This window comes from Pavona decussata, unplaced genomic scaffold (genome assembly GCF_977016875.1).
Source record: "Pavona decussata unplaced genomic scaffold, jaPavDecu1.1 SCAFFOLD_69, whole genome shotgun sequence".
Lineage (NCBI taxonomy): Eukaryota > Metazoa > Cnidaria > Anthozoa > Scleractinia > Agariciidae > Pavona > Pavona decussata.
Window position 1 is genome coordinate 2,247,501 of NW_028145488.1, and position 23,704 is coordinate 2,271,204.

At 34.3% G+C, this 23,704-nt stretch overlaps 1 long non-coding RNA gene across 1 annotated transcript in view; it reads left to right on the forward strand.

The window, feature by feature from the left end:
• The window catches only part of LOC146477754 (uncharacterized), a 24,864-nt gene extending 1,599 nt beyond the window's left edge, over positions 1-23,265 (forward strand). The window contains exon 2 of the long non-coding RNA XR_014865324.1: positions 23,021-23,265. This is a non-coding gene — a long non-coding RNA (uncharacterized LOC146477754). The remainder of the gene's footprint in view (positions 1-23,020) is intronic.
• Positions 23,266-23,704: the final 439 nt, after the last annotated feature.

The following is a 23,704-nucleotide window of genomic DNA, read 5'->3' on the forward strand; positions in this document are numbered from 1 at the left end:
TGTATTTTAGAGCTGTTTTTGAGCCAAATATAACCATAATAAGCCCGCAAATGGTAAAAGTATCCAATCTGTGAAGCGTTTCTAAAAATTACGCTATATTTTGGATTGCATTTCAGAGCCGTTTTCAAGTCAAAATATAGCCAAAACAAGCCCACAAATAGCAAAAGTATTGAATCTGTGAAGCCTTTCTGAAAATTAGCAAATTTTGAAAAACCAAAAAGGCTTAAAGAGAAGTCGCGTATATATATTATGGAGAAATTGCCAGAAAAAAAATCTAATCATATATATAATACAATGGAAAATTTATCAAAATCTGAATTATTGCAAATCATTTTAAAGCAAAATGAAAATGTCACTACATTAACAAAACAAGTGAATCAATTAATAGATTTGAATAAGCAATTAATCAAACGAATCAAACAACCAGTTCCAGCACCACGTACTAAAATCATGGAACGTCCTGTTCCAACACTGCGCAAAAAAGTTAAACAAATGGTTAAAGAATATGAGGAAAATATTATCACACCAGTTCCACCTCCCCGCACTAAAATAAAGCAAGTGAATAAAGCTTTAAAAGGTTTTACTGAATCATATGAGGTTAATATAATAGATGAAAAAGACCCATTAGTTCAATTACAAAAAACTAGACAGAAACTGGGATTTTATATTAAAAACATATTTAAATCCATGAAAGGTCTGAAGTTTATTGAAACTTTGAAAGTAGCATTTGAGAAAACAACAGGTGATAAAGTTATATCCAAAGCGGCTTATTTTAACAGTAAGGCTGAAATGATAATCAACCAAACAGAAATTGCTGAAGCACTGCAATTAACTGCAGAACAAATCTTGAATAAGATCGCTCAATGGATATCAGAGGGTTCAGGATGGATCATCAAATCAATCAACAATCATTATTTGAATATTGTTAAATATGAACCAACAAAGGGTTCATCATATATGAAACTACCAATTGAATTACAACACCATAGGAAAGGATTAATTAATCTACAGAATAAAGACAATGAATGTTTTAGATGGTGTCATATTAGACATTTAAATCCAATGGCTAAAGACCCCCAACGCATAAAAAAATCAGATCGTAAATATGTTAGTGAATTAAATTATGATGGTATTGTATTTCCAGTTACAATTAAACAAATTAATAAAATAGAGAAACAGAATAAAATCAATATCAATGTTTTCGGTTTTGAGAATGAGCAACCATATCCACTCTTTATCTCAAAAGAAAAGTTTGAAGATCATATGGAGTTACTACTTATAACAGAAAATGAAAATAATCATTTTGTATACATTAAAGACTTTAATAGATTTATGTACAACTATTCCAAACATTAGGAAAGGAAACATTTTTGTATGTATTGTCTTCAATGTTTCAGCAAAAAAGAAGTTCTTGAAAAACACAAAGATAGATGTTTAGTAATAAATGGGGAACAAGCAATTCGAATGCCAAGTAAAGATAATAATATTTTGAAATATAACCATTACCACAAGCAATTACCTGCTCCATTTGTAATATATGCTGACTTTGAAGCTTTAACAGAGAAGATACATGGTTGTCAGCGTAATAATGATAAATCGTTTACAGAAGCCTATCAAAAGCATATAGATTGTGGATATGGGTATAAAGTTGTTTGTTGTTACGATGATAGGTATACCAAGGATGTTAAATATTATAGAGGTGAAAATGCTGTTTACAAATTTTTAGAACAAATGTTAGAAGAAGTACGTTACTGCAAAAACATTGTCAAATACAAATTCAACAAACCATTGAAAATGACTAATGTTGATGAAGAAGAATTTCGAAAAGCTGATAAGTGTCATATTTGTGGTAGATCGTATAATGAAAAAGATATAAGAGTCAGGGACCATTGTCATATTACAGGATTGTTCAGAGGTTCAGCACATCAAGATTGCAATTTGTCATATAAACTCACTGACAAGATACCAGTGGTTTTACATAATCTAAGAGGATACGACAGTCATTTTATAATGCAGCAGATTGGTGAAATTGTTAAAAAACATACATATGTTAATGGAAAAGATGAGGAGTGTCAAATGAATGTTAATGCCATTCCAAATAACATGGAAAAATATATGGCTGTTATGTTGGGAAATAGTTTGGTATTTATTGACAGTTTTCAGTTTATGAGTCAATCACTTGCTAATCTAGTTGATAATCTGCCGAAAGATGCTTTAAAGTACACAAAAGAATTTTTCAAAAAGAATAAATATTTTAATCTGATGACGAAGAAAGGTGTATACCCATATGATTACATGGATAGTTTTGATAAGTTTGAAATGACTGAATTACCATCAAAAGAAGAGTTTTATAGTCAATTAAATGATGAGCATATATCTGATGAGCAATATGAGCATGCAAAAAAAGTTTGGAAAACCTTTAAAATAGAAAATATGGGAGTATATCATGATCTTTATTTGAATAGTGATATACTTTTATTAGCAGATGTTTTTGAAAATTTTAGGAAAACGTGTTTGGAATATTATAAGTTAGATCCATGTCATTATTTCACAAGTCCGGGTTTGAGTTGGGATGCTATGTTGAAAATGACTGGTATCAAATTAGAACTTATGACTGATATTGATATGTTCCAATTTATTGAAAAAGGTCTAAGAGGCGGCACCAGTTACATTGCTAATCGATACGGAAAAGCAAATAATCCCTACATGAAAGAGTATGATGAAAAAGAACCATCTTCTTACATTATGTATCTTGACGCAAATAATTTATATGGATGGGCTATGTCTCAATGTCTTCCAACAGGAGGTTTCAAATGGTTATCAGAGAAGCAGATTGAAGAGCTAGATATAAGGAAGTATGAGAAAGAATCAAAGAAGGGAATAATATTAGAAGTTGATTTAGATTATCCAACCGTACTACATGATATGCATAATGATTTTCCACTGGCACCAGAACAAGTATGCGTGAAAGAGAATATGTTATCAGAATATTGCAGGTTGATAAAAGAAAAGTATAATATTTCAATTGGTCAAGTTCATAAATTAATTCCAACGTTGTCTGAAAAACGGAACTATGTATTACATTATAGAAATTTGCATTTATATCTTGATCTAGGTTTGAAAATAACCAAGGTTCATAGAGTACTTGAATTTGATCAATCTCCATGGTTGAAACAATACATAGATTTTAACACTCTTAAAAGAACTAATGCAAAAAATGGTTTTGAAAAAGATTTTTTCAAACTGATGAATAATAGTGTATTTGGAAAAACCATGGAAAACCTTAGAAAAAGAGTTGATGTAAGGTTAGTTACAGATGAAAAGAAACTTGTTCGATTAACATCAAAACCAACCTTTATATCCAGTAACATTTTCAATGAGAATCTTGTGGCTATTCATAAGATCAAAGAGACATTAACCCTAAACAGGCCAGCATATGTTGGGATGTGTATTTTGGATATAAGTAAAACACTAATATATGATTTTCATTATAATTATATTAAGGGGACATACGGTAATAGAGCGAAATTATTATTTACAGACACTGATTCGCTAACGTATGAAATTCGAACAGAAGATGCCTACAAAGATTTTTGGAATGATAAAGATAAATTTGATAACAGTGATTATCCAGCAGATAGTCCATTTTATGATGCTAGTAATAAAAAGGTAATTGGTAAGTTTAAAGATGTAGCGGCTAGCAAACCGATAATAGAATTCATCGGTTTACGTAGTAAAATGTATTCATACACCAAAGATGATGGCACCAACAATAAAACTGCTAAAGGAATTGCTAAAAGCATAATCAAAAAAGTCATTAAACATGAGGATTACAAAAATATATTATTCAACAACGAGCAAATGTATCATAACATGAAAACAATCAGAAGTGATTTGCATATCCTCAAGAGTTTTTCACTAAACAAAGTTTCATTATCATGTTTTGATGACAAAAGGTATATTCACAATGATGGTATGAATAGTAATGCATATGGGCATTATAAACTTGCTCAATTAAATTAAGCAACCCTCTGATCATATGATAATGAAATTCATTCATGATCGGATCTAATGGTAATACAATCATCATTATAATAATACATAAATTTTATTTTTAAGCAGATTTATGGTTTAACTCTATTTCAAGTTAACATGGTTTAAAGAAATGTTACTATTATATATTATAATGAGTCGTAGTATAATTAAACCGAGTCAACAAGGTATAAAAATATCTGATAGAAATTATTTAATACATCCAGTTTATGATTTGTATGCCGCTTCTGATGATGGGAGTATCATAAATGTTGATAATAAAATACCATCAAAGGGTGATAAAAGTTGTAATGGATATATGAAATGTCTGGTTAGAAAAAATGATCAAATGTTAAGAATATATTATGTTCCTCGTTTTGTTTGGGAATGTTTTAATGGGGCAATTCCGAGAGGAAAAGTGATTGATCACATCAATGATATCAAAGATGATAACCGTTTATCCAATTTACAACTATTATCCCAAAAAGAGAATAATAAAAAAGCAGCAAAAAATCGTGATTATTCGTTTGTGGTCAATAATCATATCAATAAAAAATTCGTAAAAGCCATCGATTGTAGTACCGATGAGGTGATATACTATGATAGTATGTATGCTGTTCAACAAAATATTGGTATTAATGCAGGGATAGTGAGAATGGTTTGCGAAGGCACTAACCACTGCAAAACTGGAATTTCAAAAAAGAATGGCGTCTCTTACAAATTTGAATATGTGGACAAAGAAGATATGCCTGATGATTATATCAAATCATCAAGAACAGGAGAAAAAAGACGGCGACTATTAACCGATGAAGAAAAGTGGTCAAATAGAACATTTGTATGTAGGTGTGGTAGGACCATGTTGAATAAAAATAAGAATTATCATAAACAAAATTGCATAGATTTATACTAAATCCTTCAACGATATCCAAGAATTAAAATCATCACTATATCCTTTCCATTTCACTAAAGCTTGTTTTTTCTTGTGATCTTTCCGGATGACTTTGTCTATTCTGAATACCTCTTGTTTTGCTTTTAACAATTCAGCTTCATAAAAGCTGCCTTGTATCTCTTCATTATTGAGATCCTTCAGTTTGTAAGTGATTGGATTGGTGTATTGGATTTTATCGATAACAAACACTTCTTCGGTCCAATTTGGTGTATAACCTTTATCAAATAGCTTTCTTTTATACTTTGATATCCTAACCTTGTCACCTACTTTAAACTTAGACAATTTTGGTTGCTTCATATCACCATATAGGTTGAAGTAAACAGTTCCTTTATTAGACTTTTTTCTGGCTTCTGTTGGTGTCATTTTGATTGAACTGTGTTTAGACATATTATACTGTTTCAACAACATGGGTAATATATCCAGATACATTGTATTGCCTTGGGCAGTGAACTGCTTCCACATTTTGGTTTTTATTGTTCTATTCCATCTTTCCACCACTGATGATTTTTCTTCATTTTCTGTTGAATAGAGTTTTATGTTGTGTTTATCGAGTAAGTCTTTCATATGTTTGTTGTAGAACTCTGAGCCTTTGTCAGTCCATAGATACTCTGGTTTAACCCTTCTTTGAAAATCTGTTGGAATGCTTTGGTTACAGTTTCACCTTTCTTATCTTTTAACGGAACAATCCAACCATATTTACTGAAGATATCTATAACCATGAGAAGATACTTATAACCTTTGTTCCATTTACTCAACTGTTGCATTTCAACAAGATCAGCAGCCCATATTTCATCAACATGATTAACAATAACACGCCGTCAAGTAAAGTTACGCTTTATGGGTTTATGCAGTTCATCAGCCAATGTTTCTTGCCATTTTTTACTCGACGGCTTTTGGCGTTTTTTGAAGCTCCAAGTCCAAGCTTTTTCTTTGTGGCTATTGCAGCTTGAGCTAAGCTTGTACCCCAAGGTCTTTCACGATAAGGTATTTCAGATATTCTTTGTAGCATAATATCATCAGCTGCGTGTTTATCGGATAATGATCTAGCATTACCATAATCTATATCATGTTGTTGGCAAATAGCATCTAGTTTATTTATTGGTCCTCGATAATTGGGATCATTTGATGCTAATCTTTCTTCTAATTTTGTGCCAGGTCCACAGTAATTGTATTTTTTCCCCTTAGGAGTTCTCATATGTAATTCTCCAAGTTTGGATAGTTGTTTTTGAAGATCGAAACCACTCCCATCGAGATCCTTTCTGTCAGTAACATATTTTTTATTAGGACGTACTTTGGTAGATAATTGATCAAGCATTTCAGAACCTGTCTTCTTTATAAAAGGAGTAGCTTTTTCTAAAGCATAATTAAGAGCCTTCTTTTGTAGCTTGGGATTTCTCAATGCTTCAGATCCATAATATCTACCCATTTCTACAGCCTTTTTACCCAACCATGGGATACCATGTTGAATTAACATATCAGTACCAGTTGATGCTAAAGTATCCATTATGCCCGTCCCTTTGGACGGGCTGTTCCGTTTCCCTGATTTTGTTTAACGAATTTGGTTTTTTTTATCCCGCATTCTGCACAAGTACAAAAAAACATTAATCTATTATTTTTTGTTTGGAAATAACCAGAAGGTTCAACACATTCAGTTTGTTTTTTCTGTTTAACACAATACGATTTTACCATTTATACATATATATTACACAATATTTTTGAAATAATTTATTATGAATTCATGATTATCACTATCAGTAGTATTCAAATGGAAATTGGTATTATGAATTGTTTCTAGAATCGATTTTCCTTTTTGTCTTTCAAGCAGATAATAGAGACACCAATATCCACATAACACAGAATCTCGATCTTGAATTTCATCTGATGAATATATCAAAGGTTTACCACTTGTTGCAAGATATTTTCCCACTTCTTTTGGCATAGGTAATCCGAAGCTGTCAAAATATTCAGCATATTTGTTTCCATTTCGATATGCAACCCAATGTGTGCCTGATCCGATATAATCATCAAGATTTATGATCCCCACTTCATTGTTTCTGATGGACATGGGTAATTTATCTTTGCTGAAAACTCCTCTGAAATATTTGATACCAAGCTGTTTAACCCAATTATTAAGATCAAAATTGCTAAGCGGAGTATTAATAAATTCTACAAGATATCCCCGATTAGTGGAATGTTTTTGAAAGGACTGTTTTTTCCCAGTAGTAACCCTTTTCCTTTTTTGGAGGTTTTTTTTTTTACTCCCATGCCTATGGGTTGTTTCCAAGTACCATAAAATGGAGGTGGTCTATAATCAGCCGGAAGAACCAAACCACCATTGGTATTTTTTGGAACATAAACTGGTACAGACCGTCTCAATCTCTCTCTATCCACTTGTAAACCTTTTCCTGTCAATGCATTCAACAATAAAGGAACGCCAATTGAAGCCAATAATGTACCCAAGAAACCACCTGATTGACTCTTTGTCGGTTTGATAACAATCTGTCCACCAGTATGAATTGCATTAACGATTTGTTTCTTTTGTTCATTTGTCAACCAATCTTTATACTTTATCAATTGATCAACTTTGTTTTGTGGAATTAAGAACCCACCAACCTGTTTTCCTTTTCCAAATATCTTATCAACACCAAGACTGGCAAGACCAGATAATGCTCCTGTAGCCAGTGGACCAGCAGCTTTTGAAGCAAGACTTGTTACAGCTGGAAGTGTCCTAGCACCAAGACTGAATAATGATGACCATAGGCTCCCTCCCATTTTGACTGCTTTTTGTATCTGCGTTTTTGATATTTTGATATCAGAACCAGTACCATTTTCCATTGACTTTCGTAATCTATTTATTTGGGTTTTGGTTAACATAAGTTGGTCAGGTCCATTTAGTTCATCATGTGATAATCTGATTGTTATTGCTGAATTATTTCTCAATGCTTTTGCTAATTTTTGTTTTTGTCCTTGAGACAATTTTACACCATGTGAATGATAGCTAGTCATATCTTATATATGATATGTGTAGATAAAATTATATTTATCTGAATAAAAGCTTGCCGTCTTTCTGTACAAGTTCAGCATCTTGTTCGTATAAAGTGAGGGCATAAATTGAGTAGTTTGCATTTGTGGCACCTGATAGTTCATAATGAAATACCAGTTTAGTTGTTCCATCTCTAATATCCGTCTTTTGTTTTGTTAGATCAAAGTATAAAAACCCGAATAATGATTTGAAATTAGATGTGTTCAAAAGTGTACCTTGTCCATATTCATTGTTTGCATGAACATACTTCAGTAAATCTCGGTAAACACGCGTCATATCAGTTGATGGGTTGTAGTGCACATCAGGATATTCATTACCATTCGCAACAACCAGATGAGCAGAAGATAGTGCTCGATCATTAGCAACATTGAATGTGTTGTACAAGAAAGGATTAGTCGTTTGTGCACCAATATTGGCATCATTGATGATGAACACAAACACATGTCTTGGTCGTTCGATGCCAGTTGATATTGTAAATGTGCCAGATCGTAGTCTAGTACTGTTTGATCGTTCGATGTTTTCACGTAGATATGTCCATTTATGCGGTTTCATAAACTGATCAATGTATAATGATTGTCCTTCTGAATTGAAAGTTATTCTTGGCACAACTAGTTGCATCCTCATTATCATAACACGGCACGCAGCCCCAGCTTGCCAAATAAGATTATTATCTGATTCAATTTGTAGATTTATTTCCATTATTGTTGAAGGAAGAAGTTCATCTCGTAGTGCCTCAAAAAATGAATAACGGTTCAGTGAGATTTCCGTGGGAACCTCAGCTGAAAGACCCAGAAGTGCTTTTCTTGCAGCAAATCCTTTATTGTAATTTGCCTGAGCAGGTCTTTCTTCAGCATGTCGTTTTGTATCCAAATAAAATAATTCATTTGTTGCTGTTGATTGGGCGTATTCTTGACTGTATTCTAACAAATTTTTGATATTAACTGCTTGATTTGCATCGTTACAGTCATAAACTTTCCGACCATTTAGTTTAACATCGAAGTTGTTGATGAATGAATGGGATCCATTAACAATCCCATTATGATCCTCAGCCGCAATATTAGCGTTAGCCATTGTTTGTACTTTGAAGGTCATTGAGATTCTGGCATTATACCAGTCGAAAGGTGTTACCTCACCTGTGTTGTCAACCACAAACCTGTATCCGGTTTTCTTCTGAGAATTGTCGTTTCCTGGATCACCAGTATTCGGTGGTGTTTCAAGTTCGAAAAAGACATCTTCATAACGTTCTAAATATTTTGGATTCCTGAATGATTTCATTATACTATTATATTACATAATTTTCCTCCTTCTGATTTTCCCACCAGATATTATCTGATTCACTCGATCTGCTATTTCCATATCAGAAAGTTGTTTTGTTACGCTTGGCATAAGAACTTTAGGCTTAGCGCTTAAAGTTGTTACCTTTGGCTGAGTGGACACACTGGTAGGTGACAAAATTGAGGGTTGTTTTTTACTCAATAACTGAACTATCTTGTCTCCGGCTTTATTCCCAATATGCTCTCCAGTTTTTGTAACAGCCTTTGTAGCTGCTGTTTTAACTCCTTTTTTAGCTAATTCTTTGGTTGTTTTTCCGAATAATTTTGATGCAATTGATGTAAATATATTCCCACCAACAATTGATTCATCGTAAATATTCTTTCTAACATAACGACCCATTTCTGGGTCAAATCTTCTTTTGAATTCACTTTGTCTCATTATACAATTTCATTACACAAAACTTGAACGTAGAATTAAACTCATAAACCAATCTATATTATTTAAATCAATGGGTCTGTTTAATGCATCCGTTACCGTTATTCTGATTTCGGATATAATATTCTTTGATACTGGACTGAATAAAGCTCTTTTCGGCTCAAAAGTAAATGGAAATGATCTTCTTAAATTATCTGTTGGAATCATTATTAATGTATTTGTTAATACTCCATCGCTAATACTGTCAGTTATAAGATCACAATTTATGTTTATGACATCAATACTATTGGTTATATTTGGAAGTTTGCTGCTATATTCAGTCTGTGTTATTATTTTGGGCTCAAAACCGATCAGATCACCGAAATTTGAATTGGATATATCTAATCTCCATTTATTTCCAAGTTCGACAACGACACGATAACTTGATAAAACAAAATACAGTTTGACAGCCACACCATTAGCTGGTTGATCATCGTTTTGTTTAATGGCTTGTGTAATATAATTATTGAGATCATCATAACTGTACATACCATCAACAAATGTGATTGTTTCCCAATTGGCTCCACTATCTTTGGAGTATTTGATTTTATTATTGTTGTTTTTATTATTGATATTATGCCATGAATAAGTCATTGACACACGATTAACTGCTAGTTCATGTTTCATATTGCTGTCAAGATGAATTGGTGGATTAAACTTGATTGAAAAGTCTTCAGGCTGACTCCTACCTATTTTTTGACGATTAACGGATGATATCTTTATTTCTCGTTCTTGCATATATATCATTACAATACATAATTCTTCAACAGCTCAATGAGTTGTTTATTGGAAATCGTCCCTAGTTGATTCAATTTATGGGCAATCTGTGAAAATTCATTTTTAACGGAGTTATTCCCAGCTAGTATACTTCCACCAAGTAATTCCATTCTGTCAAGTAGGTCATTTATATTATTGAAATAGACAACTCCTGATCCTATTTTTTTGAACTTATTACTGGTTTTATGGATTGGAATTTCACTCAGTTGGTTTAATTCATTGAAAACCATTTTGGCTATATCACTGTATTTCTTTTTTGAATTGAATCTCTTTGTGAGGAGATCAATGGTGTCAAAATCAACCTTCTTATCAAGCACTTTTTGATCGTCTTTTGTTGCAACAAGTCTCAACTGCCCCATCAATTTGGGGATATCAATCATGAGACCACCATACTGACCATATTGGTTTATCTTATACGCATTCCGCTTTGGTTGTGTATGCAAGCCTTTACCACTGAGGGTTTTGAGACCTTCAGGGATTACTGCAATCCGATCTCTGTATTTTTGCAACGCTTTGATTTCTCTGGTCAATATATCGATTTTGACTTGATTCTTGGTTTTACCTTGACCTTTTGATAAAGGACCTTTTTTTCTACCAATTGCCTGTATTGTTTTACCAACGTATTCATCATAATCATCAAAATTAAGCGAACCATCCTGAATACGATGGAATACTGAACTAGGCGGAATTAATTCATATTTCATCATTGTCTCAATTTCATCATCATCGAATCCCTTGTCTAGATTTGCTTCATATGGTGATTTCATCATAGCTGGTTTGTAACCAATTGGCAGTTTTGTTTCTTGTTGTGGTTGTGGTTGTCCAGGCTGAATTGCTAACATCTCAATGTTCTCCAAACCTGATGTGATTGCTTTTTGGTTTTTCTGCAATTGCTCAATTAATTTATCCTGTTTGTCGTCGATTGTTTGTTTTGTCTCTTCCTGAGCTTTAATTATTGGTTTAAACGTTTCTGATAAACCCTGTTGTAAATCTTGTTTATTATGCTTGTATTCCTTCAACGTGTCTCTTACCTCTTTAGTTAAAATTCCAGCCTTAATCTTGGCTTCAGATATTTGTTTTAATCTTTGTAAGTCCATTATACTATTCGCTTACATGAACTTATCTAAACTTATCTAAACTTATCTTTCAGAAATCATATACAAATACATATCAATATTGTCTAATAAAATATTATATGGATATTCCAAACTATGATAATGAAAATAAAAACAATAATTTCAAACGTTTGTATGGATTTATGCCTAATGATACATTTAGAATGCTTATATGCGGTAATTCTGGTTCGGGTAGAACTAACCTTCTTTATCACATGCTTTTGCAGCCATTATTATACTATGATCAAATACATCTTTATGCAAAAAATCTTGAACAACAAAAGTATAAAGATATGATTCAAAAACTGACTGATATATCAGATAATGTTGGTTACGATGTAATAGTTTATGACAATGATCAGATAGTTCCAGTTGATAGTTTAATTGATGATGAATCACAAAAGATTGTTATATTTGATGATTTTATTTGTGATAAAAACCAAAAACCATTAATTGAATATTTTATTGGTGGTAGGCATAAAAACTGTTCTGTTATTTACCTTAGTCAATCATTTTACAAAACTCCAAAGGACATTCGTTTGAACTGCTCACATTTTTGTGTATATGACTTTCCAAGCAATAATGAACAGAGTCTGATATCCCGTGAATTGGGAGTTGATAAGGGAACATATATTAAAGCCACCAAAAAACCATATTCTTTTCTCTATGTGGACAGACTATGAAGGTTGTAAAAAGAAACTTTTACGGAACAGTCTAATCAATTAGTATAATGGGAATTTTCAATGACGAAACAACTTCTGCATCAGGTTCTGGATCAATAGGACAACAAGGTCCTCAAGGACCTCCAGGCGTTGGTTTTATACTAACAGATAATGGTGATTATAACTTAGAAAACAAAAAAATGGTTAATGTCAACCAAGGCACTAATCCTAATGATGCTGTCACAAAGAGTCAGATTCAATTATTGGATGGAGCACAATCAGGTACAGTCGTCAATAATAAAGCAGTAATTTACAGCAATACTGGCAGCGTTCATACCAACAGCATATATTTACAAGATATACCAGACGGCGCTGGTAGCTCTAATGATGTTCGATTAATGACTGAGCATCAGTCTTATCAAAACATTCATCTTCATATACCAGATTTGCAAAACTTTGATGGCTATGGTGGACGAGCTAAAAGCGAAATAATGGTCACATCAACAGAACAACATATCACCGGACGGAAAACATTTTTTGATATTAATGTTTTAGAACCTGTTAATAACAATCAAGCAGCAAATAAAAAGTACGTTGATGATTCTGTTAAAAAAATACCATCACCTGATTTAACTGGTTATTTGGAAAAGGATGGATCATCACCAATGACTGGTAACTTGAATATGAATAATAATAAGATAATAAACCTTGCTGCTGGTACTCAGGAGACTGATGCTATTAATAAATACTACGTTGATCAGAATTTTCTTAACCGTCTAAAACCTGATGCATTGGATGGTGATCTAGACATGCGTGGTCATGAAATTAAATTTCTGAAATTATCGAATGATCCATCAGCTGCTGCTCGGGTGGCTGAGCTGAATCTCAAAGCTGATAAAAACTATGTTGACAATCGAGATACCTATGTTATCAATACTATTTCAACTTCAGTTAATACAGCTTTTAACACAATCCTTAGAAAAGATGGGAGCAATTCAATGACTGCTGATTTAAATTTGAATGATCATAAGTTGATAAATGTTAAAGAGCCAACCAATGATAAAGACGGTGTAAATAAAAAGTATTTTGAAGATAAACTTGCTGAATCACATTTGATTAGCAGTCACAAAACAAACGAATTCAAATACCTGTATGACACAGATGAATCAGCTTCAGAATATAATATCAGGGTAAATGGGTTTGAAAACAATTTCAGAGAATCAGCTCACCAAAATAAGAAAGCATATTCTATCACAATGATTAAGGACTCCGGGTCTAATGATTATCGAAGTGGTATCTCATTCAACATTTATCCATTACCCATTGGTACGTTCACAATGATATTCGAGTATTTTTTCCCTGAATCCACCAATGTATCATTGTTTACTGTTGGAACAACTGTCTATATTCACAAACAGGTCTACCGAGCATTCGACACGTACGGCAAACTTCTTGTTCAGATAAATAACAACAGCAAAAACACACCTGATCGTATAACATTGCAAATTCATGGTACAGCTGTAGTCCAGAACCCAGAAGGATACTTGGTTATTTATGGAATCAAAGGATGGAGTGATAGTGTAGATCCAAGGGTTTATGATGGTGAAGCTGTAAATTTACAATTTCTACAGAAAAAAAATGGACTAGTTCGGATTTACGGAGATGTTATACATAATGGTTATTTCATCACAAAAGGCGCTTATCTCAGATTCGATAAAAAAATATGGATCACAGATATAAGACTTATGAGAAGAACTTATGAAAGAGTCACAGATACAATTATTATAACACTTCTAAGTAATCAAAAAAATAATTATAACTTTGATTTTCAAGATGCTAACACAGTATGGATAACTGTAAATAGATTATTCGATACTATTGTTTCACTGCAATGTGCAAAATTAAGAAACGTTTATTTTACTATTTATCACAAAGCAATATTAATATAATCATATCATATACAATGCCATACGTAGAAGATGAAAACGGAAATAAGTTTGAATATACAGTCAGACATGAAATGCAGCAAGATATCATATGGAAAGAACCAATTCACGTAAATGATGATGGTCACCTTGACACAGAAGACCGTCATCTGATTATCAAAGATGGAACACAACCAAATCATGCAATATCTCTTATTCAACTCCAGAGCTACACAGAGGATACTATCAAACCACTGATTAACAATCGTATAAGACAATCTTTGGTGCAATTGGATTCTGACATCAAAGGACTATTGGAGAATATGATGCGTACTAAAATAAAACCTTTAATAATCAACACGATCAATGACGCTCTTAAAAATACATAAAATTTTGTATGGACAATAATTATAAAAGACTATGATTGATGTAACAGAGTTCAACCATGTCAGCAACACATTATCATCTGACCAAATCGATGAATTGAAATCTTATTACAAAACATATCACAAAAAAATGTGGATTTACAAAAAAGCTTATAAATCCTATAGAAAATGGAAATTAATCGGTAACATCAGTTCTGCAATTATTGCTGCTGGTGGTATATCCAGTATTATTAAAAACTGAATCATTGTATAATGCAATTCGAGGGATTTGATTGGCTTAGCGGCCATGGTATATGAGCAATTATACCATGGCCGAGAAATGGCGACCATTAAATTGTCTTCTGGTTGTTCTTGCACAGCGAAATCAGTAAGATCTAGCAATATTTCTTGATTGTTTTTAATAAAACAATTATTCCACTTGCGCTTGTTGGATATGAGATGATTATAGCCAACTCGGCGCTACGCGCCTCATTGGCTATCTATCATCTCATATCCAACGTGCGCTCGTGGAATAATTGTTAAGTATACCCACTTCAGGTATATCTCTTGTTGCGGCTACTGCTGTTTCACTTTTCATTCAAATTTATTTGAAGCATAAGAATCTCGATATAAAAACATACCAATGTCATTACGCCTTTCAAAGATACGGGCACTTGTTAATATCCATAAAAGAAATCCTTAGAAGTGGCGAATCTGATGATGATCTCCTGAAAAAACTACAACATGCTGATGATTATATTTTAGACAACACACCGATTGTTGATAAACAAGCAAGGATGTATGATAAGTTATTTCACTGACCTATTTCACCACCAATCAAATCCAATACACTATCCCAATATTTTTTATAACTAGCCAATGTTTGGTTACTCTTAATACAAACAAGCGGACTGTGTTCTAATCCCATGACGCTTAAAATTTGTTCTAATAAAAATTTTATACTGATAATACGTTTCCTTTTCCCATTAATATGGGGAAGGATTTTATTTATTTCGGCGAAAATACGATGTATTTTTACCCTCTGTTGATGATTAACACATATCATTGATGCTGCCAATAAATCATCGATTATATTTTCAAGATGATATTTTCGATTGTAAACGCTCTTTTTACGAAAGCGATAAAAATTTTCTCGGAAATTAACATATTCGTTTACGAATTTATAGCCAGCAACTTGCCCACAATTTTTACAAACTGAATAACCTCTATCAAGAATTATATGAGCATTATCACAACACTTTTCGCGCTCGTTTGACTTACGATTTTCAAACTGCTCATGACAGAAAGGACAAGACTCTCCAAAATCCCTGAAACCTTCGTGTATTTCTGAATCACAATTCATTCTACTATACAATACAATATATAATTGTACACAATATTGTTTAAAGCGTAATAATGAAAAAAGAAGCCTTTGTTATGCAAAATGTGAAACTGTTTAATATTTAAACGGTTTCAATCAGTCAAATCAAACTCAAATCCAAACTCAAACTCAAAGTAAAGCTCAAACTAAAACTAAAATTTCTACTCAGATGAGTAATTTATGGGTGAATATCTGATTGGCTAAAAAAAATCATACGACTGTCTCATGACCTTGAACACAATAGACTGAATTTAGACGCAAGCGGGAAAGTCCTACTGCATTACATCATTTCCGAGAAAGTAAAATGGCTTAAAGAAATATTACTACATAATAGTATAAAAAAATGGAAAATAAATATATCATAAAATTTCCAATTAAAGCCGAAAAACACATGAAGGAGGTTATAAGCTATTATCCAATGGAGGATAAATGCCCATGCATCAAAGTCATAAATCAGTTAACCAAATGTCATAGTTGCAAAAAAAGAAGAACATATCGGCAATTTTATTATGATGGTAAAGTAACTTCTGTTTGTAAAATCTGTTTATACAACCGAGACCCGAAAACAGTCAATCTGATATATAGTCAACCGGTTCGACTAGAAGAACGTTATATTTTTGATACTAATGTTTTTGTGATAACAAATTTTTATTTGGTTGTTTTCAGGCCACATTATGGAAGCATTCTTATTCATGAAAATGGAAAACAAATTTCATATACATGCGATGGAGCAACTAAAAATATGACAAAGTCATATTTTGATGAATGGAAAAATCATCTACGATTCAAACACGGCAATTAAAAGCGGTGACTCCATCGTCGCTCCACCTGAACCATATGATGATAATTTGATAGAAACGCCTATGATTTGGAAAAAAATCATTGATGCAATTTCTTTAACAAAATTGGTTTGACCTTGGGAAATTATTTGCGCAATTAAAAGCGGCGACTCCATCGTCGCTTCGCCTGAGCCATATTTATTCAAATAACACCCAAGCGTCGAAATGACTGCTGATTCCATATGATGATTTTTTAAACGCACTTTTGTGGATATTTTAATATAGAATTCCAAAAAAGTTTTCTTTTGAAAATGCCTTGAGAATATTTCGACTTGGAAAAATAATTGATTCTATTTTTTTTTTAAAAATATCCGCGCAAAAAAAATCAACGCAAAAAATTAACCATATTTTGGAAAAAAGGCGCTGATCCCCTCATATCCCATACTACTGCTAAGGCCAGGCACCAAGATCAAACGACCTACGAGTATCAACATTAGAGATAAGGTTACCGTATACCTTCAGAGGTGTCTTGCGTCCAGTTTAAACTGGAGATATCCAGCCCCCTACATCAAATTAAAGCTTATAGAGCCGGCTCTCAAACCACACCAATAATTTGCCGAATTTTTCACGACCTCTAAATGCGAGCGTGCGAATCACTTTTTGAAAGCTACAAGTCAAAGCGAATTTTGTTTTTCGCCAATTTAATTTGCTCCTCAGTTTCCGGATCCAAAGCGCTAAAAAAACGTGTCTGCGTTTTGCCATATTCAATCGCAAAGAAAAGTTACAGAACATTTTCGAAATAGGATAAAAAAATGTGGAGTGATCGTAAAAAAGTTGTTCTCGGAGAAAAATATTTCGAAAGAAAAAATTCTCAGACACGTTTTTGTTGTTTATATGTTAAACAAGCTACTGTCCAGGTTTGAAAGCAAACGAACAAATTCCCTTTGAGTTTGTCGCCTCCAAGTGAAAAAATTGATTCGAGAAAACAGTGCTAAAAATTCGGCAATTAATTTTCTTTCAAAATTCTTGGTATTGTTTGATAGCCAGCTTTATAAGCTTTAATTTGATACCAGGGTTCAGGTATCTATGTTTTAAACCGGACGCGCTACATACCTTGGACTCCAGACACCTCTTAAGGTATACGGTAACCTAAAGACCCGTGCCCGGCACAAGTGGTCCACGTACGTCCTTTGCCGTCGCAATGCTCCACTTGTCGCCATTGCACCAATAAAAAGGTCCGTTAATACAAGGGCCCATGTCCAAGCACCATTTCAGGGCTTCAAGATCAAACGGTCTACGAATAGCAACATTAGAGTTAAGACCCGTGCCCGGCACAGTGTTCCACGTTCTTTGCCGTCGCAGTGCTCCGCTTGTCGCCATTGCACCAATAAAAAGAACCGTTAATACAAGGCCCCATGTCCGAGCACCATTTCAGGGCTTCAAGATCAAACGGTCTACGAATAGCAAAGTGCTCAACGTTCTTTACCGTCGAAGTGTTCCACTGGTCGCCATTGCACCAATAAAAAAAGGTCCGTTAATACAAGGGCCCGTGTCCGAGCACCATTTTAGGGCACCAAGATCAAACGGGGCACAGGTACTTCCAATTGATATTTTCAAAACAATTAATTTTAGAGTCCTTTCCCTTGATGCAAACCAGGACTTGCTTCAGCTTTGGCTCCAATCAATGGTTTTAAACCTTGTCGTCAAACCGAATGAACGTTTTACACAAAAGAGAATAAACAAATCAGAATTCGAAATGTCCCATTAAACTAAAAGAGGCGCGGAATATTCCTGTGGCTTGGTTTCATTTCTAATCGGTGGAGAAATAAGGGTGCTACTTTATTTTAAACAATCAGAGCGTAACAAAGGAAACCTAAACAAACGAAGGAAAACTTGCAATGGACAATCCATTCTCCCTGCTGTAATATGTGTTGGTATTGTAAGTAATATATTCAACACAAGGAAGAGTGTTTCATACGATTTTCAAACAACGAGAAATGCGCCTCGCTTTTTCAGACAACTATTCGAGGTGTTTAGAAATCGCATCAAACACTCTTTCGTGTGTTTGATATGAAGACATTCAAAGCAACCGTTCACCAAATTTTAGGATAATTAGGATCACATTTCCAAATCTCCTTCACTGTAGTGATTTCATTTGTTTTCTCACATGAATTATTAATGAGTTTGAAAAGGAGAAATTCTATGTTGATCTCTGTAAATCAAACAGTAAATATATACAAATTCCTTCGATTGGCGAGTGTCTTTGTTCCCTTCGCTTATGTTCTGATGGACCAATTTTTATTTTAGGAACATTTCACGTTGATCTGTAAATCAAATACAGATATCATACGCAAGCACGTAAACTTCAAATGGTTTAATAAAATTCTAATATTACATTTTACTCCGAATTCGTTTCTCGGAGTCAATTTCATATTTGTCTCTTGTAATCTACTTGGTAAAAGTCACTTGGCACAAAACATTCAACCCTGCAATTTCGTTACAAGGATTATAGCAAAAGACAAAATCTTCTGAATTTGTGTCTTCTGATTTTAAAATGTTGAATCTGCTTTAACTTTCAGGTTCATTAAATTAACGTCTATGTACAATTGAGGTACCAAATGCACCCTGTTAGAAAGATGTACAGCTGTACAATTGCTATCTACCTAGCTACAAAACTTATACCATGTCCTTGGTTTGTAAAGCACGACATAGCATGAAATAATGTTCTCGTTAATTACACTTTACTTAATGAAAGCAATAACATTTGGCAAGAAAACTTTTTTCCCCGTACTTGAATTACAGATTTATCAGTAAAAAGGATTATAGAAAAAAGACAAAACCTTCTAGATTTGTGTCTTCTGATTTTAAAATGTTAAATCTGCCTTAACGTCTATGTACAATTGAGGTACCAAATGCACCCTGTTGGAAATATGTATGGCTGTAACAATTGCTATCTTCCTAACTACAAAACTTACTTGCCGTACCATGAATTATAGGAGATTTAACAGCACAAGGATTCAAGAAAAAAGACAAAACCTCGATTTGTGTCTTCTGATTCTAGAAATGTTAAATCCGCCTTAATGTCTATGTACAATTGAGGTACCAAATGCACCCTGTTAGAAATATGTACGGCTGTACAATTGCTATCTACCTAACTACAAAAGTTATACCTTGTCTTTGGTTTGTACAGCACGACATAGCATGAAATAATGTTCACGTTGGTTACACTTTGCTTAATGAAAGCAATAACATTTGGCACGAAACAACTTTTCCCCGTAGTTGAATTACATGAGATTTCCCAGTACAAGGATCATAGAAAGAAGACAAAACCTTCTCGATTTGTGTCTTCCGATTCTTAAATGATAAAATACAATTCAGCTGCTTTGACTTTCATGGTCTTCAACAGCTATTTACATTACCTACACTTAAAAGGAAATTTCTTCAACAAACCGATCCATTTGGGAATCATGAGACGAGAGAATCCCCACAGTCACCCCAAGGGCAAATTCACATTATCACCATGACAACGGACTTTCATCCTCAATTAATACTTCGGTAGTCTGCAGGTAACAGTGAGCCGATATCAGCTTCACATGCGATACGATATTCGTGAGATATTTCTCGATACTTGGCACTTTTTTTATATCGATACTGTGACGTCTTTGCTCCAGACTTGTACTATGACGTCATTACCGTCAGTAGAATCCAGGCTTAAACGAGTAGAGAACGCTCAAGTTGCTGTGCTGCCAAGAGGAACAGTAAAATTCTTCTGCAAAAAAAGGTTAGGCTTGAGAGCAGTAAGAATTCAAATTCCTCCGACGTTATGTGGAATACACATCACGCTTCTTTGAAGTTGTCAGTCTAACGGCATCGAAACAAAACCTGTGTCGTTCACATGTATCGACTTCAGACTGAGTATCGGCTGCAGACCGAGATAAATTTCTTCACCCAGCCTTGTGCGCAAATTAGAAACGGCCAGGGTAACATAACAGTACAAGGTATGTGCACAATAAAACAACAACATAACCATGCATTTGCATTACATGCCACATGTTGGGATCAACAGGAAGAGAAGCATCTCTGCGAGGAACTTTGATAGATTCTTAATATACAATGACACTTTTCAAGAAAACCGTAAACTCTTCCACTCCCACAGCAATGCTGTACAAGGTGGTTCTACCTTTTGAGTTTGTGGATAAAATCCTCAAGTGTGACTATTCAAATGAAAGCTACTGAGCAGTACTTTCCTGTGGTGCTGTTTATTATACTGCACAAGGTGGTTCTATTTTTTGAGTCTGTAAATGAAATCCTCAAGTGTGACCATTCAAGTGAAAGCTACTGAGTAGTATTTTCCAGTGGTGCCGTTTATTATGCTGTACAAGGTGGTACTAACTTCTGAGTCTGTGGATGAGATCCTCAAGTGTGACCATTCAAGTGAAAGCTACTGAGCAGTTCTTTCCTGTGGTACTGTAGCTGCCGAGGTGGTTCCAGGTTTTGAGTCTGTAGATGAAATTCCTCACATGTGACTAATCAATCAAAGCTACTAAACACCACTTTCCCGTGGTGTTCTTCCTTGTCTTCTGCTTAATAAATTGAATTTAAGAATTTTCTTGAATTTTGCGTTTTAGATGCTCTTTGAAGTGAAACTCAGATTCATGCCGAGTTTAATTTTCTAAAATATCCACACGATTGTGTCCAACACGTTGATCTCCTTTGCACTTGCCTCACATCTAATAGCAAATGTTTAATCAGATTTTATCTCGGACTGCATTTTATACCCAGCCTGCAACTTTTCAAAACTAACCTGCTTTCGTCACAGTGCACAGAATTTTTCCCAAATGCTCGAACCTCTTACATCACTTACTACACAAAAAATGAAGAATTTGGCTTGGTGTCTGGTTGAAAGGATCATTGATAACTCTTAATCTGTCAAGATTTCATTCCACTCCTGGGTCATTAATCAAGCAAGCGCGGTCACCAGTGGTAAACACAAAATAACGTATTTTGAGCTAAGAAATGGAGCTGCCTTGAAACGAAGGATTATGCAGGGATTCCCTTCAATCAATCTACATTATCGTATCGTATCGTAGCTTTGTTTAACGATAATTCCCTACATAAGCTCAATTACAAGCTAGTTTCAGTTCAACAAGTCCAAAATTAAACTACTCAACAAAAGGAGCGCCGTTACCTTTGACAAACACAATTAACACAGAGGCAAATTTGAAGACAGGAGACAGTTAACCCTTTAAGCCTCAATGGAGATCAGTAGCATTGTCCTCCTTGAAATACAGTAAACTGCCGCTTATAAGCCCTGGGCTAATACAACTTCGCAAGGGGTTTAATACGGCCAAATAAACGGAGGGGCTTATATCCGAGGGGGCTTATGACCGGAATAAAAAAGCCGTTTCTAAACGAGTTATAGCGGTGTTGATCGAAATACGTATTTTATTTACTGGTTTTTAGTCAAGCTTTAAAATGTCAATAATTGGAACAAAATTAAAACCAACAAGACGAACGAAACAACAAGACGAACGAAACTAGAGGGGGGGCTTATATCCGGGGGGGGGGGGGGGGGTTATCATCGGATGTATTTTTGGGTTTCGAGGTAGATGGGCCTATAACAGGGAGGACTTATAATCGGGGGGAGGGGAGGGGGGGGCTTATAAGTGAAAGTTTACGGTATCGGTTAAACATCAAACACGCTGATCACGAGAATATAGCAAATGATCACTGAAAGATAAACTGATTTTGAGCAATTTCTCCCAACTTATACCACAACAAATATGAACACATCAATAAGGAGAATTTGCGGTTTGATATTACGGCTTAAAAGGCTAATGACACTGCTAAGCAAGGTTGACACTCTTCACCATTCAACTTTACTTTAACAAGTAACTACTTCGTCAAACATTGTCAAAAACTCACAATAGGAATTTAGAATTGGTTCGTGTTTAGCACGTGTGCGGAAAGTTTGGTAAGTAGGAGATAACCGTAAAGGCCCGTTTACACACGCAATTTTTGTCGCACGCAAATTGCAGTTTTAAATCGCACGCGTAAACTAGCGGCCATTTCAGCGCTCATTTGTCACTGGGATGTCGCAGGAGGTTCGAACATGTTTTAAATGTGACACAATTTTTCTTGATTTCTTGCAAAGAGTACAGCATTGAAAACACACCCAAAAAAAAACGTTGGTTTAAAGGACGATTTGAAGCCGTAGCCTTCCGCGAGAAAAATTGTAGTGAGGTGCGACAAAAATCGCTAGTATAGAAGGGCCTTAGAGTTCGCCGAGAGCAACACAGTTTCTCGAGAGCGCTTAAAACTTTCCAAGTGTCCATAACTCGATAGACGCACAGCTAAAAGGATGAAACAGACGCGGTTTGGCACGGAGGCAAGAGGTGGAACGGAAAAAATGTAGTCTGGTTACTCACACCAATCCGTTTATAACAAAACTAACAGAAAACGGTATAAACAAACAAACAAACAAACAAGAGTGAGCGAAGAAAATTTAAAACCGTCGGAGTTTCCTAAGTTAATTAAAAACGAGCGTTCTAAACTTCCCTTTCTAAATATCTTCTTTCGTTTAATGCAGAAAACCGTATTTTTGCGCCGTTTTGAAAATCACTTCAACTGATTTTAGAGTTAAGTTCAAAAGCAAAGTTCGACGCATTAAATCGCTATCGTCTAAGGAACTTTTGCGTCTAAAAACTAACATACTAATGCAAAAAAGACGGCCTTTCGAAATGGAAAAAAAAAAAAGGTTTCCATTGTCCAATAACACGAAAATTTTCCCTGGAAAACTAGCGTTTTCTAGCTTCTATTATTTTTATATCAGCGTTACAAACAAACTTGTTTACCTTAGAGAATCCGATAGATCCAATCTGTAGTTTGTTAAGTTCTTGCTGAGCTCCTTACTAGCATAGCCCCACA